The following is a 15,116-nucleotide window of genomic DNA, read 5'->3' as shown; positions in this document are numbered from 1 at the left end:
CTGAACAGCACCGGAGGGTTAAAGGGTTTTTTCTAAATTACACCAGGCTTAAATATTCTTCAAGCCTTTTTGAGCCATTTTAAAGGATTAGTTCACTTTCCAGTTAAAATTTCATGATAATTTACTCACCCCCATGTCATCCAATGGTCTCCAAACGGTTGAAGGTAAAAATTACAGTTTCAGTGCAGCTTCAAAGGGCTTTAAACGATACCAGACGAGGAATAAGGGTCTTATCTAGAGAAACGATCTGTCATTTTTAAAAAAACAAATGAAAAAACTTACGGAAAAAACGGAACTGGCGCCACGTTCGTTCCGTAAGTTGGATAGGGAAGGCGTAGGACATACAGCGTAAGCTTTTTGAAGAATACGGAAGTGCGGTTTTGGCGGAACCACTTGAAGGCGATCATTTGTTTATATAAAGTATATACATTTAAAAAAAATTTAGAAAATGACCAATCGTTTCACTAGATAAGACCCTTATTCTTTGTCTGGTATCGTTTAAAGCCCTTTGAAGCTCCACTGAAACTGTAATTTTTACCTTCAACCGTTTGGAGACCACTGAAGTCCACTATATGGAGAAAAATCCTCAAATGTTTTCCTCAAAAATCTGTGAAAGAAGAAGGACATGGACATGGAAGGACATGGACATCTTAGATGACATGGGGGTGAGTAAATTATCAGGAAATTTTAATTTAAAAGTGGACTAATCCTTTAAACTTCCAAGTAAAAGGAAGTTTTTTATTTATTTTTTTATTATTATTATGCAAACAGACAAAGTATTTACAGGTGAGAAATTAAATACAAAATAACCAAGACCAACAAAACATACATAACAGCCAATATAATTTGTGTGTGTGTGTGTGTGTGTGTGTGTGTGTGTGTGTAACTGGTTGTGTGTGTGTAACTGGTTGTGGGAGTGGAAACATATAAATAAAGGAATATACAGTACAACAGACATAACAATAGTAAAAAAAAAAAAAAAAAAAAGGTAAAAAAAAAAACTGGAGAATGGAGGATAAGGAGGGTGACAATAGTAATAGTAGTAGCAATAATAACAATAATAATAATGATGATGATGAACTCAATTAATCAGAAATGAGAGGAAAGGATGAGGAAGATGACAAATCATAATAATAGTATTAGTAATAGTAGTAATAATAACAATATTAACAATAAACTCATTTCATCAGGAATGAAGGAGAGGTTAGAGGATCAGAGAACAAATAATAATAATAATAGTAGTAGTAATAATAACAACAATAATAATAATAATAGTCATAATAATAAAAATAGTAATATTAATACAGCTAATAATGATGAGGTATTATAAGGCTGTCTCTGATCCCTCCGTGGCCACGGCATAAGCTGTACCCCCGCTGCAACAGGCCATCAAGGAGAGGTGCTGCGGGGCCCAGGGCCCAAAGACCCACCCCCACCCCCAAGACACTCCCCACCCCTGGCCACCACACACATGCCAAGTTTACCCTGTTTTTTTTTTTTTTTTTTTTTTGCTGCATTCATTGTTAAACTCATGATGTGATGCATTAAAAAAGCATGGTGTGCAGCGTGGAACCAGCCCAGTGCAAAGCCCTGGCCACCATGCCTACGCCACACTGTGTAATGATTTATTTATTTATTTTTTTCAGGTAAAAGGTTTTGTCAAACCAACATTCAAAGCTTGTCTTGATAAACATTCATTCTCTAGTTTTCTAATGACGTCGTTAGTACAAGCAACTTCGTTCATCACTAATGTAATGTAGTCTGCGACAGACTGTCTAGATTTCCATCAGGACTTTATAGTCTGCAGTATTTCAGATACTCAAAGCACAAACATGCAGTCAATGCCAGTGAGTATCTATTCTGAATAAGTAATGGTACATTTATGGAATGGTGCTGTTTGGGAGGAAATTAATTGCTTTTCTAAATCTTCATGCTATTTATATTCATCAGTGCTTGTCCTCAGAACATAAGTGTTGTTTTCTGTAAGGCTGATAAAAGCAGTGATCAGCACTTGTGCTCTGTAAGGTGCCACCCTTTACTTCCACATGGTCTCACACTCAGAGGTAAACAGTGTGTGTGGCAGGTGCTGATGTCATGTGGCGGGGCGTCGTGGGCTCTCAGCTGCTATATAGAGGAAGTAGCTCTCAGCAGCTCTCTGGGTTTGTGCCAGTGCTGGAGATGTGAGTCAGCACCGGCGGACGGGTGCCAGGCGTCTGTCTGCCCACTGTCCCGCACACAGACCCGTTTCGTTTAACGACCCTTCATGTCTCCACTCCACACATGGCTTGCTTTTCTCTATTCTCATATGCCTGTGAGTTTTTTAGCATCACATGTATAGGCTGGAACTGAGTGAAATGAGTTAATGTGTCTCAATGGGCCTATTTACACTTGGCCACTGCATGCGTTTGTCTGATCAGATAGCTGTGTAAATGGCCTCCGAAATGTATTTGAGTAAATTTTTAAATTTTCTCTTAGCAGTGCTGATGCCGCTTTCTCTTATTACAGTCTTTGACTATAAATTTAGCTGATGGCAAAGAATTGCTACACATATTTGTTACTCTCTGTGACATGAACTTTGTCACATGAATTTGCATATAGCGCAGGAATTGAAGATCACATTCATTTATTAGACACATTTATGTGGCCAAGCGTAAATGGAATAGTTGTAATAAAATTGGATAGATCTGACCAGAGAAAACGTATGAAGTGGTCAAGTGTAAATAGGCCCTATGAGTCTCCTTCAACCATTTTTGGTCAGTTTTGTCACTTTACTACAAGCATTGCTTACTAATCGTCATTATCAGCCTGTTACTGCATGTTGATAAGGTGCAAACTACAAAACCTACCAAAACTCCCCAAAATTAAATCAATTATATACAAACATGGCTTGACATTAACACCCGTCAACCCGCCAAATGCGGGTAGATTTCAGCTGTGTAAGACAGGTAAGACAGCCACTCCCACTAGCCACTTTGGTGGTTTGAATATAATTTCAGCCTACAGCCTAATCAAAGGTAGCCAAGCTCGTCGTAGCACAAAATTACAATCCGATCACATCGGCGGAATCGCGTTGAATGACACACAACAGAAGCGCTCTCTCGCATGCGCAATCAGATCTCCTTGCGCCTGAATAGTCAAATACACGCACACACAGATGTCAAAATTTCCATTATGTGGAGTATATCACGTGAATACAGTCGGTTATGGCTTAAGTGTATGTAAACAGGTTGGTAAAAACTGGATATGTGTCAGTATATTACATACATGCATTCAGCAGCCCAATTAAATACCTGTCTGTCATTAATGTTAATCAAACAACAAAAGATGTTAAATAAATGTTAAATAAACCTACTGTATCTGAAAAAAAGAGTTTAGGCTATTTAATTTACTATTGTATTTGTAATTTGCTAATTTGCTTCTTTGTTCTTTTTATATAGCCTAACAAAAATAACTTGTACAATTATAAAATGTATCATATTATGGTCATATTACCCTCCTCTTGCCCACCCGTACATAACAGCTGATATACCATGTAGGCCTAGTCTTGATTTTGGTGGTCAATCTGCATTTGAAAGTTTGAAAGGGTTTTAAATCTAGCTAATCAAGTAAAATGACTCAAAATCAAGTAATTTTAGCATGTCAAAGTCAACTTTAATCATATAAAATGTAATTTCCCAACAGCAAAATTGTGGCCAGTGAAAATGCTGAGTGGCTAGTAACTTTGGAAAACCACTAGCCACAGTGGCTGGTGAGCAAAAAAGTTAATGTCAAGCCCTGTATACAAATATACTTCAATTTTGGATGGAACAAGTTAAACATATATGGCCATAAATTAATAAGTTGTGGAACTAATTCTTAATTTGTGGACACAATATCTAGTTTTTTTTTTTTTCTGCCCGTCATGTGTCAAGTTAGCAACCACTTAGAACCATAAAGTCCCCGATATATTTCAAACTAAATCGAAGAACGAACTGAACAAAATCATGCCAAAACGAAGTTAGTTTTGTGTTCGTTTTGGGAGTTCAAAACGGCTTGCCAAAGCGAACTCTCAGGAAAAGTTCACTCCAGCTGCAAAACACCTTCATACTACCATTGGTCCATGACGATAACTTAATAGGAGATGTGCGCTGAGGCTCCGCCTTCTTTCACACGGAACTCTTCTCTGACTCATTTTGTCTGTTGAATACATCAACAGACAAATATGCTTTCTATAAAAAAATGCTTGCTTTTTATTTTATCACTGAGAGGAAAGCGCGCATCACATATTTACATATTCATCTAAACGTCGCTCTCAGCAGTGTCAGATGTTCGATTACAGTATATCGCTGCTCACGTATTTCGAACTTCGTTTTACCCCTAAACGAAGAACGAAAAAGAACTTCGCTGTGAGTATATCGGGGCCTTAACAACTGCATATCAGTGTCCTAAAAACCACTGAGAACACCTTAGTAATCACATAGCAAAACACTAGCAACCACAAAGAAGCAACTCCCCAAACACCCTAAAAATTTGTAAACAGAATAAGTAAAAATCTAGTTAAATGTAATCTAATAAACACATACATATGAATGACGCATGAATGAGATCTAGAGACATTATGTAAAGTATAAGAAGGGAACCCAAAAAGTGTCAAATGACAAAGTTTGTTTTTCTGTTCATCAGACTGATGGCCGATCTGCACTGTTGGGATTGAATTAATCAGCACACACCCTGCTAATCTACTGACCTGGGTGAGATCTGATGAGAGGAGAGATGCTGTGTGTGTGTGTTGGCTGACTCTAGCGAGTCTAAGTCGTTGCTCATCAGCCTCATATTTCACCGACCTGCCCTTCTGCTCAAGGCTGAGCATTTTACAGCCACCTCATCTCACGATAAAGCATCACAAACAGCCTCAGAGATCTGCACAGATTCTTACGGAGGTCAACACACACAGAGAAATTCATACTGCCTATGTGCTTTTACAGGGACTTCTGCTGCAAAAACCTCTGGGAACTGTTCTTGTGGTAATCTGTTGGAAGAACAGGCTGTATCAGTTAGCGTAACGTCGTCTGCTGTTATTCCGGCATTCCGTAGACGCCTTGAGAGAATCTGAGGTCAATCTAAGTGCTGTTGAAATGTGGGAGCAGGAATAGGGAAGTTGGAGAATGTTTGGAAAGGGTGGGAGGGTGACACGTGCAGGCTTTCACTTCATACTTTCAGTGTGAGGGAATGAAGAAAAACTAACTTTGCTCAGTGCTGTTTGGCTCTGCCACTATTCTGTAGTATAGATGGAGGGAGGTGCTTTAGACCTTTATCTGGATTCCTCTCGTCTTTTGCTATTGCAGAAGACTCTCTTTAGCTCGGGTCAACAAGTGTACAACCATGTTTCCTTACTATCTTTTGGACTTTAGTCTGTTCTCAGGTCAGTGTCTCTCCTCTCCAACTGTCGTTGGCTCTGGATGGTGATGTGGTAAATGTCTTCATTGGTGTCTTCTTTCCCTTACCCAGGGCTGTTTGTGCAGGTGATCTTCAGTATTTGTTCTGCTTTCTTTACTAGGGTGGCTCTCTCTCTTTTGTGCTGTCGTTGTGTCTGAGTCTTCTGTAATTTAATTAACTCTGTGGCCTTTTATTACAGTTGTCTGTTGTGGAAGAATGACTTCCTGCTTGAGTATCATGGGAGAGTAAATAATTTCATATTCCCACGATATAGATCCTGCTGTGTGATATTTGTAGAGCTCTGTGCAAGAAATGGTCTTCTAAAGATATATTCTGAAACGTGAAATAACTTTAAAAAGATTTAAAGTATGATTCTTGAAATTCTTGATTCTGATTGGTTGATTGCAGTAATTACAGGTTTTTCTAAACACTCCCCGTCTGCCAGTGCCATTCAGTCAAATGCATCAATTTGAGTAAATTATTAAATTGGTAAAGTTTTATGAATTCAACTGATTCTTCAACTGATTGTTTTTGATTATTAAAATTGAATCAAGCCATTAACATGGAATTTTAAGGGTTGGAGCTGAACTTTGCAGGAAGGTAGATTTCCAGGAATAGGATTGGATACCCCTGGCTTAAACCCTGCCCCTCCACAATTGACTGTAAGCCTTCATTTAGTTTTTAAACCCGGTTTATTTGAAAATTCAATAAACAACTGATGGATAGAACCAAGTCCCTGTCCTACATATTTTTTTTCGATAATATGTTAGACTCGGATGTAAACCTACATCACAATGTAGAAGAAATGATCTGTCACTACTTCTGTTTCATCGCAACTGTAAACAGAGTAATCTCACTTTGCATACTTCTGCACTGTTCTATGTCGTTGAATTTGATTGGAGCACTCCAAGAGTGCTGATATACAGGGATTTTCACAGTTTCATCTTTGTGTCTGTTCCAGCGTCCTCCAATGGATGATAACGTTCTGTTTATTATAAGTGTGCTCTGCAAGTATATCATTCTCAAGCTGATATAAATGCTCAAGCTCTTTAAAGCTGGTTCATTTCCGATTGGCTGTAAATGTCTTTATTGTTACAAGCTAAAAGAAAATCATTCTGAAAGTGATTACAACAATATCGTTCTTTGTCGTTATTGTTATAGCTGTTGTGGACTTATTCTCAGAGTTAAAATGTTTATTAAAACTTTGTATTTATAGTTATCAGCGTGACTAAGTCATTGAATCATTCATGCAACCTATTAATTAAAAAAAGCTGATTCATTCAGGAAAGCCACTACTGTGTGGATTTAATAACTTTAACAGAGTTATGTTTTTTTTTGTTTTGTTTTTTTGAGGGAAATCAATGGTTGAAATCAACCAAAAGGCCAAAGTATACTTCACTTTTTATGCGTACACAAGGGTCAGTGCACAGTGCGCGTGATGTGAATTTCGTCATCAGAATAGTGTGCGCGTACTGAACATCTGAATTTTTGTAACCGCGCATACTTTGAGGTCGCAGGTCGCACATGCGCATTTAATTTTTTTTGCAGTAATTACTTTATCCACAAGATAGCAACTCTGCCCTGGGGGCATCAATTCACAAGGTAGTCAAAGAAAAACTGCATTAACAGAACAGACCGGAATGCGTGCAAGCTGCAGCAACAATGGTGGCCTATATAGACGAGAGATTGTGCGAAGAGGTTAGAAAGTACCCTCATTTGTACAACTAGCATAAAAGAATACAAAGATGTTTATATGGGTTGTAACTCATAGAGGTATTGCAATTTGTCACAATGCACATGTGTCGAACGGCTGTGTACGCATACAAGTCAAGTGAAGTATATTTTGCAAGGCTGTGTGTTCGACAAAAGAAGTATACTTTCTGCTTCAGGCCCCAATATATTCATGGCAAAATTCTTTTTTATTCTTCGCTTAGGGGTAAAAAGAAGTTGGAAATACCTTTGCAGCGATATACTGTTAAAAACATGCCGGCACCATCCACGCTGCTTAGAATGACGTTTAGATGAATTTAGTAATGTATGTTAGTAATGTAAATATGTGCTGTGTGCTTTCCTTTCAATGACAAAAGAAAAACACAATGAAAATGATAGTGCTGAGAAAACAGCAGTTAGGAAAACATTCCGATCATAGCAATGTGGATATATTTGCACCAGCTCTGCAATTCAGCACTCCAGTGAAGTCATGTCACGTTTATTTATATACCACTTTATACAATAGACTGCTAAAGCAGTAGCTTCACAGAATTAAACATTGTGAATTAAACATAAAACCATGTCAGTGTAGCTTTCAATAAAAATTACAACTTCATTTTCTTCTATAAAGCAGCTGTCCAGTGTGTTCATATTTTTACTTGTGTCTGACCTCAACGGACTGAACAGAAAAAATGTACACTGTGTTCCAAATTATTATGCAAGTGACATAACAGTAGGATTTCAGTACAATAAACATTCAGATTTTAGTTTTTCTAAGAAAGTGTTTGTTTGTTTATTTATCCATGTCTTTTTAGATAACTGGTATCAATCTCAGACAAAATAATTTGCCAGGTCTACTTAGGTAAATGGAAACCCTACTTAAATAGGTTGTTCCACATTATTAAGCAAGTCACAGTTCTCATGCAATATGGGGAGGAAGAAAGATCTGTCTGAAGATGAAAAGCATGAAATTGTGCAATGTTGTGCAAAAGGCATGAAAACAACTAATATTGTGTGAAAACTGAATGCAGATTATTGAACTATCATAAGATTTGTGAGTGATTTAGAGCACAGCAGAACTCGGTTCAGATAAAGGCTTATTAAGGAAAGTTTCTGTCAAACAAGTTAATTGTATTAAAAGGGCAGCTATAAAAAAAGCCAGTGTTGAGCAGCAAACAGGTATTTGAAGCTGCTGGTGTCTCTGGAATCTTGAGAAGCTCTCCATGCAGGCTGGCAGTTATGTGTAAAATTGCATTTTAGCCACCACTAACCAAACCTCACAAAGAGAAACATTTACAGTGGGTGTAGAAATACATTTTCAAACAGTTTTATTGCTGTGGTGTTTTTTGCAGCATGGGATAGTGCATAGTGCATTGTATATCAGAAGGCACTATCCTTCTTTTTATACCATAGCTGAAAATGGCCAGTAATGAACTCCACATATCTTGCAGAAGTCATTTTGACACCCTCAGAGACCCTAAAGGGACCTTCCATCTCACTTCCCAATATTCCAGCCCAAATCATCACCCGCCAGCTCCCTGCTGACGTCACAGTCTTGTGGGAACGTGGTGGCCACTAACAAACCATCTAGAAATCCATCCATCTAGACCATCCATTGTAGTACGGCATTCGTCAGTGAATAAAACTATTTAAAAATGAGTCTTTATGTATTTCTAAACCCACTGTAAATGTTTCTCTTTGTGAGGTTTGGTTAATGGTGGCTGAAATGCATCTTTACGCACAACTGCCAGCCTGCATGGAGAGGTTCTTGAGACTCCAGAGACATCAGCAGCTTCAAATACCTGTTTGCTGCTCAACAGCAAACTGCTGTTTCTTATCTGCCCTTTTAATAAAATTAATTTTTTTGACAGGAACTTTCCTTAAGCCTTTATCTGACCGAGTGCTCTAAATCACTCACAAATCTTATGATAATTCGATAATCTCCATTCACTTTTCACACAATATTAGTTGTTTTCATGCCTTTTGCACAACATTGCACCATTTCATGCTTTTCATCTTCAAAAAGATCTTTATTCCTCTTCATATTGCATGAGAACTGTGACTTGCTTAATAATGTGGAACAACCTCTAAGTAGGGTTTCCATTTACCTAAGTAGACATGGCAAATTATTTTGTCTGAGATTGATACCAGTTATCTAAAAAGACATGGATAAATAAACAAACACTTTCTTAGAAAAACTAAAATCTGAATGTTTATTGTACTGAAATCCTACTGATATGTCACTTGCATAATAATTTGGAACACAGTGTAGAGAAGCCTCAGAGCAACACCCATCTATTGTGTCATTGCCACAGACCAATGTTCAAAGTTCAATGTTTAAATGAAGTTCAAAGGAACTTAATTTTTGCCTTATTTTGTTCAAAATGACGTCACACCAGTTTGTTCTTCAATTTAGCTTGAAGTATGATCAGGGCCTTTAAAGGGATAGTTCACCCAAAAATGACAATTCTGTCATCATTTACTCACCCTTAGGTTGTTCCAAACCTGTATACATTTCTTTGTTCACAAAGGAAGATATTTTGAAGATTGTGGGAAACTGAACAATTCTGGGCACCATTGACTTCCATAGTATTTTTTTTCTTACTATGGAAGTCAGTGGTACCCCAACACGGCCTGGTTACAAACTTTCTTCAAAATATCTTAATTGGGGTCAGCAGAACAAATAAATTTATATAGGTTTGGAACAGCTTGAGGGTAAGTAAATGATGGCAGAATTTTCATTTTTGGGTGAACTATCCCTTCAAGTTTTACCTGTGAACAGCGCACTGTACCCTGCAATCACTTTATCATTCGAAAAATAATTCTGAAAGTGATTACAACACTATCATTTCTCTATGTTGTTATCGTTATATAATTCATGCGATTTGCTGTTTGCTTTTCAACCCTTTTTATTAAAGTGTCATATTTACATGTTGTGAATGTTAAGATTATTGTAGTGTAATTTTTGCTTAGTCTTAACCAGTTGTTAGAATCAGGCCAAGTTTTGCACAAGCTTCACGAGGCTAGAGAGAAGGTTTGTGCTGTAGAAGCACAGCTGGCCAGACACTCCCTTCAGGGCCTCAGAAAAAACCAACATGGTGTGGTCACTGTCTGTGCAACTGCTGCTGCGTTTAGAGTCCAGCTCCGGCAATGAAAGATATACACTGTTTCCCATCATGCATCATGTGTCATAGCACAGGGAACTTCATGCATCGCCTCTTTGTGTCTTCCTTTTTTAGAGCTCATAATAATTCTTTATAGTTTGAAATTAATATCTGTATTTCACATAGATCTTTGAGTTAAGCTTAACACTATAAGAGCAACTTTCCTTGTGTTTTCCATTTCGAATGAGAGGTGTGGTCACTTTCAGTTTTTATAGTGGTGCTCTAAAATGAATAATTGTTCTAGTTGTGGTTCTCACATGCCAGAATGATTTCACTTCTTTAATCCCAAACAATGACTAAATTAGCTTTAAAAATCAACTTTTTAAAAAAGTTTTTTACTTAGTTATTATTATAGGTTATCTGTGATTTCATACTGGTTTGCACAAGATCTCTGTAGTAAAATGGGGCACAATGAAGCCCTAGCCAAAGAAAAAATGTGCAAGTTAATTTATGTATCTAGATTAATATATGAAACAAAAAGAAATCAACTTTATTAGTAGGCTATGTAATGCCATATCGTTTATGTTTAAAGCACCATCTACTGTAATTATTCCATGCATACTGCACACACATTCGCATACTACTTTTCTAGTAGCTGTAGTATGGAAACACATCTTCAGAGTTCCATCTGCTCTTCGTCAATCTTCTTTCAGTTGTTTTGAGAAAGAGTTTCGAAGAGGATGTTCCCGCTCTTCTTCTCCCTCCTCTGTGCGCCAAGGTCTGGCTGAGAGCAGCAAGGGTTTGTGGGAAATGCGCGAGGGATGAGCAGACACTAGTATGAGCCGAACTTTGAACATCGTTTTATTTTCGTACTTTAACCAGAGATGTTTGAACTTTAACGGCGCATTTGAGCTCGCGTCTCTGTCGGGATGTTAATGAAAGCGCTGTGTGAGAGTTGGAGGTTTGCGCTCTGGACGTGTACGTGAAATCTGCAGGTAAACAAAGACACTATTGAAAGTATGATAACTGCACGAGAGCGACGCGATACATCAGAACGCAACGCGCTCTTTGTAGTCGATAAAGTTGTGAATAGTTGACGCGCTCGAAACGCGTATGCGCTATTCATACAAACAACTTGGGTAATTTATAACGGGAGCGTTGCGTTCTTTTGTGACAGGACGCATCGCGTCGCTTGCAGAGTAAACGCTGGAGTGAAATGTAATGTTTGTCTTTATAAATTACATTGAGTCTTCCACAACGCAGAAATGAACTACTGCCATTTTCACTCCTCTCTTCATTTAGCCTAAAAAGAACAAATAATGAATTTGTGATGTCAAACGTTTATCAGAGATGTACACAAAGCATACTTGGAAACTTAGAGTATCATCATTGCTATCTATTATTAGATACTCTTTTTGTGGCTGACCATGGCACAGTGGGATATATATATATATATATATATATATATATAATATATATATTGTATATTAATATAACAGATTTTTTAAAATATATACATGAATGTATTTATATATACATAATAATTATACACAGTACACACATATTATGTAAACAAACTTTTATTTTGGATGCGATTAATCACGATTAATCTTTTGACAGCACTTATATATACACACACACCATGGTATTTGTATATGTTAGTATGTCTTGCATTGGATTATATCAATTGGATTATATATAACAATTTCAGACACAATTGTTAAAAAATGTTTGAATTGGTTTTTGTAGCAAATTACTTTTTTTTTTTTTACAGGGTGAGTTTACCCTTCCCTTTCTTGTTTTTTTTTTTCTCTCTTTTTGTGCTTTTTTAATGAACACTTAGTAATCATTTACAGAACTTTGTTTTACAATATTTGTAGTTTTTTAATGAAGATATATACTGTTGCACAAATCAATATTTGTTATAAATTGATTTTAAGACAACATGCACTCTTATGTCTTTGAGAAACGCTGTTGTCCAACAAGATGTGAATAGGAACACATCAGTCTACTTTAAACACATCATGCACTTGTGCACTAATGCTAGTTGCAATTTTTAATCAACTGGTGAGGCGTTGTGTGTTGTAAGAGGTATTAAAATGATATTAAGTGTGTAATGTGAGTAAATGAGACATTCTGCCTGAAGATCATTGTTTTCACACCTGTACTTGTGTGCTGTATGTTTGATGTTTTGATGTACTTGTGTAGTGTGAAAACAGATGCTTTGATGATCTGTAATGTTTCTATGACTGCCTCCCTGTGGTGAAACACTAGAACAGCAGGCTGTGGATTTACAACACCTCCAATATCTGAAATCCTTCTCTTTTTACTCTTTATGTATCATTTGAGGAGTTTCCACATCTAGGTGTTGATTTACTATAGGTTTATAGTTTTGCATTTTTTGATGTACATATATTAGTTTAGCCTGAAATTGCCTTTCAAATAAGTCACTTTTAGGTTTCTTTTAAGCTCGATTGGCATCACAAGCCTGCAGTTAATCATCTTTTTTCCCTTTCCCTTTACCTAACTCTTTAACTGTCTGGATGCCTATTTTAAGTATTGTAGCTTGTGTTACTTACCTGGCAACATTTTTCTTTAAATATAATTTATAATAATAATAAGAGAAAGACATTTTTAATGCATTAATAGTAGTCTTAAAAAAGACTTTGCCTTTGTCTAGTTTTTCTACCTTTATTGGAAAGCTTAGTGTAGACTTGGGCTGCCCTTGTCTAAAGATTTTTCTAGTCGACTCGTAGTCGTTCATTTAAGTGATTAGTCGACTAATCGCACGTGTATACTAATAAGCCATATAAATCATAATAATGAGCCTTTAATTGCCTATATATAATACATAAAAAGCTTGCCACAGTGCACCGGCAGAAGTAATGATGATGAATGTGTCGTGAAAAAACAGCAAGGAGACTGTCTAAACAATTTAATAATCTCTGTAGCCGAAAACACAGAAAACATTATCAATAAATTAAATCGATGATGCTGACTCGTCATCTCCACAGTAGTGGACGCGCCTATATGCACTGTTATCATGAAAAACGCCAGTGATCGTGCCAGTGCATCCATGTCTTGCAGTAAGTGCGCTATACTTTAGCTTCCACACTCCACACAAGCACTTGGATATGCACCTAATAATAGCGCAGATTTATCTAAATTAATGTTAGAGTGAGCAGCCATGTATAGTTGCGACTACTTACATGTTTCAAATGATAAGCCATATTTGAGGTCGATGGATAATAGGCGAACGTTTGGATTTCCTGCCCAACATACTGTAATTACCACAAGGAACTGCCATTAACGATCTGTCCCTCACGGGCTGCGTGAGTTTTTTTTATTTATTTATTTTTTTTTCTGCGGCTAACCGAATAATACATTTTTTGGTCGACTAAGCCTCTTCTAGTCAACTAACGATTAGTCGAATATTAGGGGGCAGACCTAGTGTAGACAGAAAAGTGAAGAAGAAATGTGGTTGGGACTTGAACCTGGGACCACTATTATTTACAACAGACAGCAGTAGTTGGTCTGTAACACTTTAAGGCTTAGCAAAGGCTCAGTTTCTTGGGCAGTATTGACAATTCTGGACACACTGGAAAATTATTATTTTGAATTAATATAATTAATAAAAATTAAATAGCGGTGTAATAAATGCATTCTGATAGACCTGCTGCTTTTTATTATGACAAATATTAATCAAACAACAGTACTGACTAAAGAAAGAGAAAAACACTTTCTGTTTTAAATGTATTTCTATGAGTGTTTACTTGAAAAATAACATTAAAAAGCCTGAAGCTATGTTTACTTCATTGAGAAACACTTGAAGGCTGAATATATTTAATTTGTTATTGATTACAGTATTTAGACTGTATTTCACATGTACTTATATGATATTATGAATAATTTGTGTAGCTGGAGATGGTATTAGCATATTTGTTGCATATTGAAGAAATAATTGCCTTCTGAAAGTGCAATTGAAAAACTAGTTCAGCCACAAACAGATGTGCAGATATAGTCTGATGCAACATCTCTCTTTCATAAGCTGCTTTCACACATTAAACCAGCTAAATTTCTGTAAAATTTCTGCCAGATTACTAAAGGCATCACATTTGCTTGTTTACACAAGCAACAGCTTAACGACATATTTACCTATAAGATTCCATTCACACATGAGCACCAAAAAATACAGATAAACTCTTGAGATGTCAGTAATTGGAAATGACTTTTAAATGCTGCAGCATTTTCTTCATCTGCCCAGATGAGAAGTGCTTTAGTTTTTCAGCTATCTGTTCAATTTAACTTTTGGACTTCCAAGTCACAAGTGTTACTGTCGTGGAATAATTGTGTCATCTCCATCAGAACGTTTATTATTTGCACAAAGCAGACTTCTTACTTCAGTCCTGACCTTATTAGCTCTCAAATTGGCAATCTAGCTTCACACAACAACAGAATTTTGTGACATGTAAACATATGCCGTATTGATCTGCCCAGTATTTTCAATAATTAAAAATTTCTCATTAAACAGTTCTAATTATCTTATCTAATTCTGTTCTTCTGTATTATGTATGGTACATTATTTATGCAGTATTAGTCCTATATTATTTTAACTGTTAAATCTCTAACAGTTGGACTACAAAAGTTAATAAGTTTTAGACTGAAATAAAAAATTGTTTCTTTATTTTTTTTTTCCTAGAAAAGGGGAGGAACTTTTATTTTCTCTACTTTTCTTCACTTCTCAATTAGCGTCCTTTGCTGTGGCCATGTTTCTAAACTAGGGAAACAGATAGCAGTGTTTTTAAAATTGTGTAAATTAAGGAAAATTTCTATTTGTTTTTGTGTCACTGTTTATACAGTGAAGAAGAAGTGACAGTGATTTTGTCC

At 36.6% G+C, this 15,116-nt stretch overlaps 1 protein-coding gene across 5 annotated transcripts in view; it reads left to right on the top strand.

The window, feature by feature from the left end:
- psd3l (pleckstrin and Sec7 domain containing 3, like) overlaps positions 1 to 15,116 on the top strand; it is a 102,499-nt gene that overhangs the window by 29,206 nt on the left and 58,177 nt on the right. The window contains exon 1 of one of the 5 annotated variants that reach the window (XM_051907594.1): positions 11,045 to 11,224. The exons of the other annotated variants lie outside the window; for them this stretch is intronic. The gene's annotated coding sequence lies outside the window, so the exon portion shown is untranslated. Of the gene's footprint in view, positions 1 to 11,044; positions 11,225 to 15,116 lie in introns of those variants that run through there. 5 annotated transcript variants of the gene reach the window in all.

The sequence above is a fragment of the Ctenopharyngodon idella genome, chromosome 10, assembly GCF_019924925.1.
Source record: "Ctenopharyngodon idella isolate HZGC_01 chromosome 10, HZGC01, whole genome shotgun sequence".
In the NCBI taxonomy this organism is placed as follows: domain Eukaryota; kingdom Metazoa; phylum Chordata; class Actinopteri; order Cypriniformes; family Xenocyprididae; genus Ctenopharyngodon; species Ctenopharyngodon idella.
This window is presented reverse-complemented; position numbering and strand designations above follow the sequence as displayed.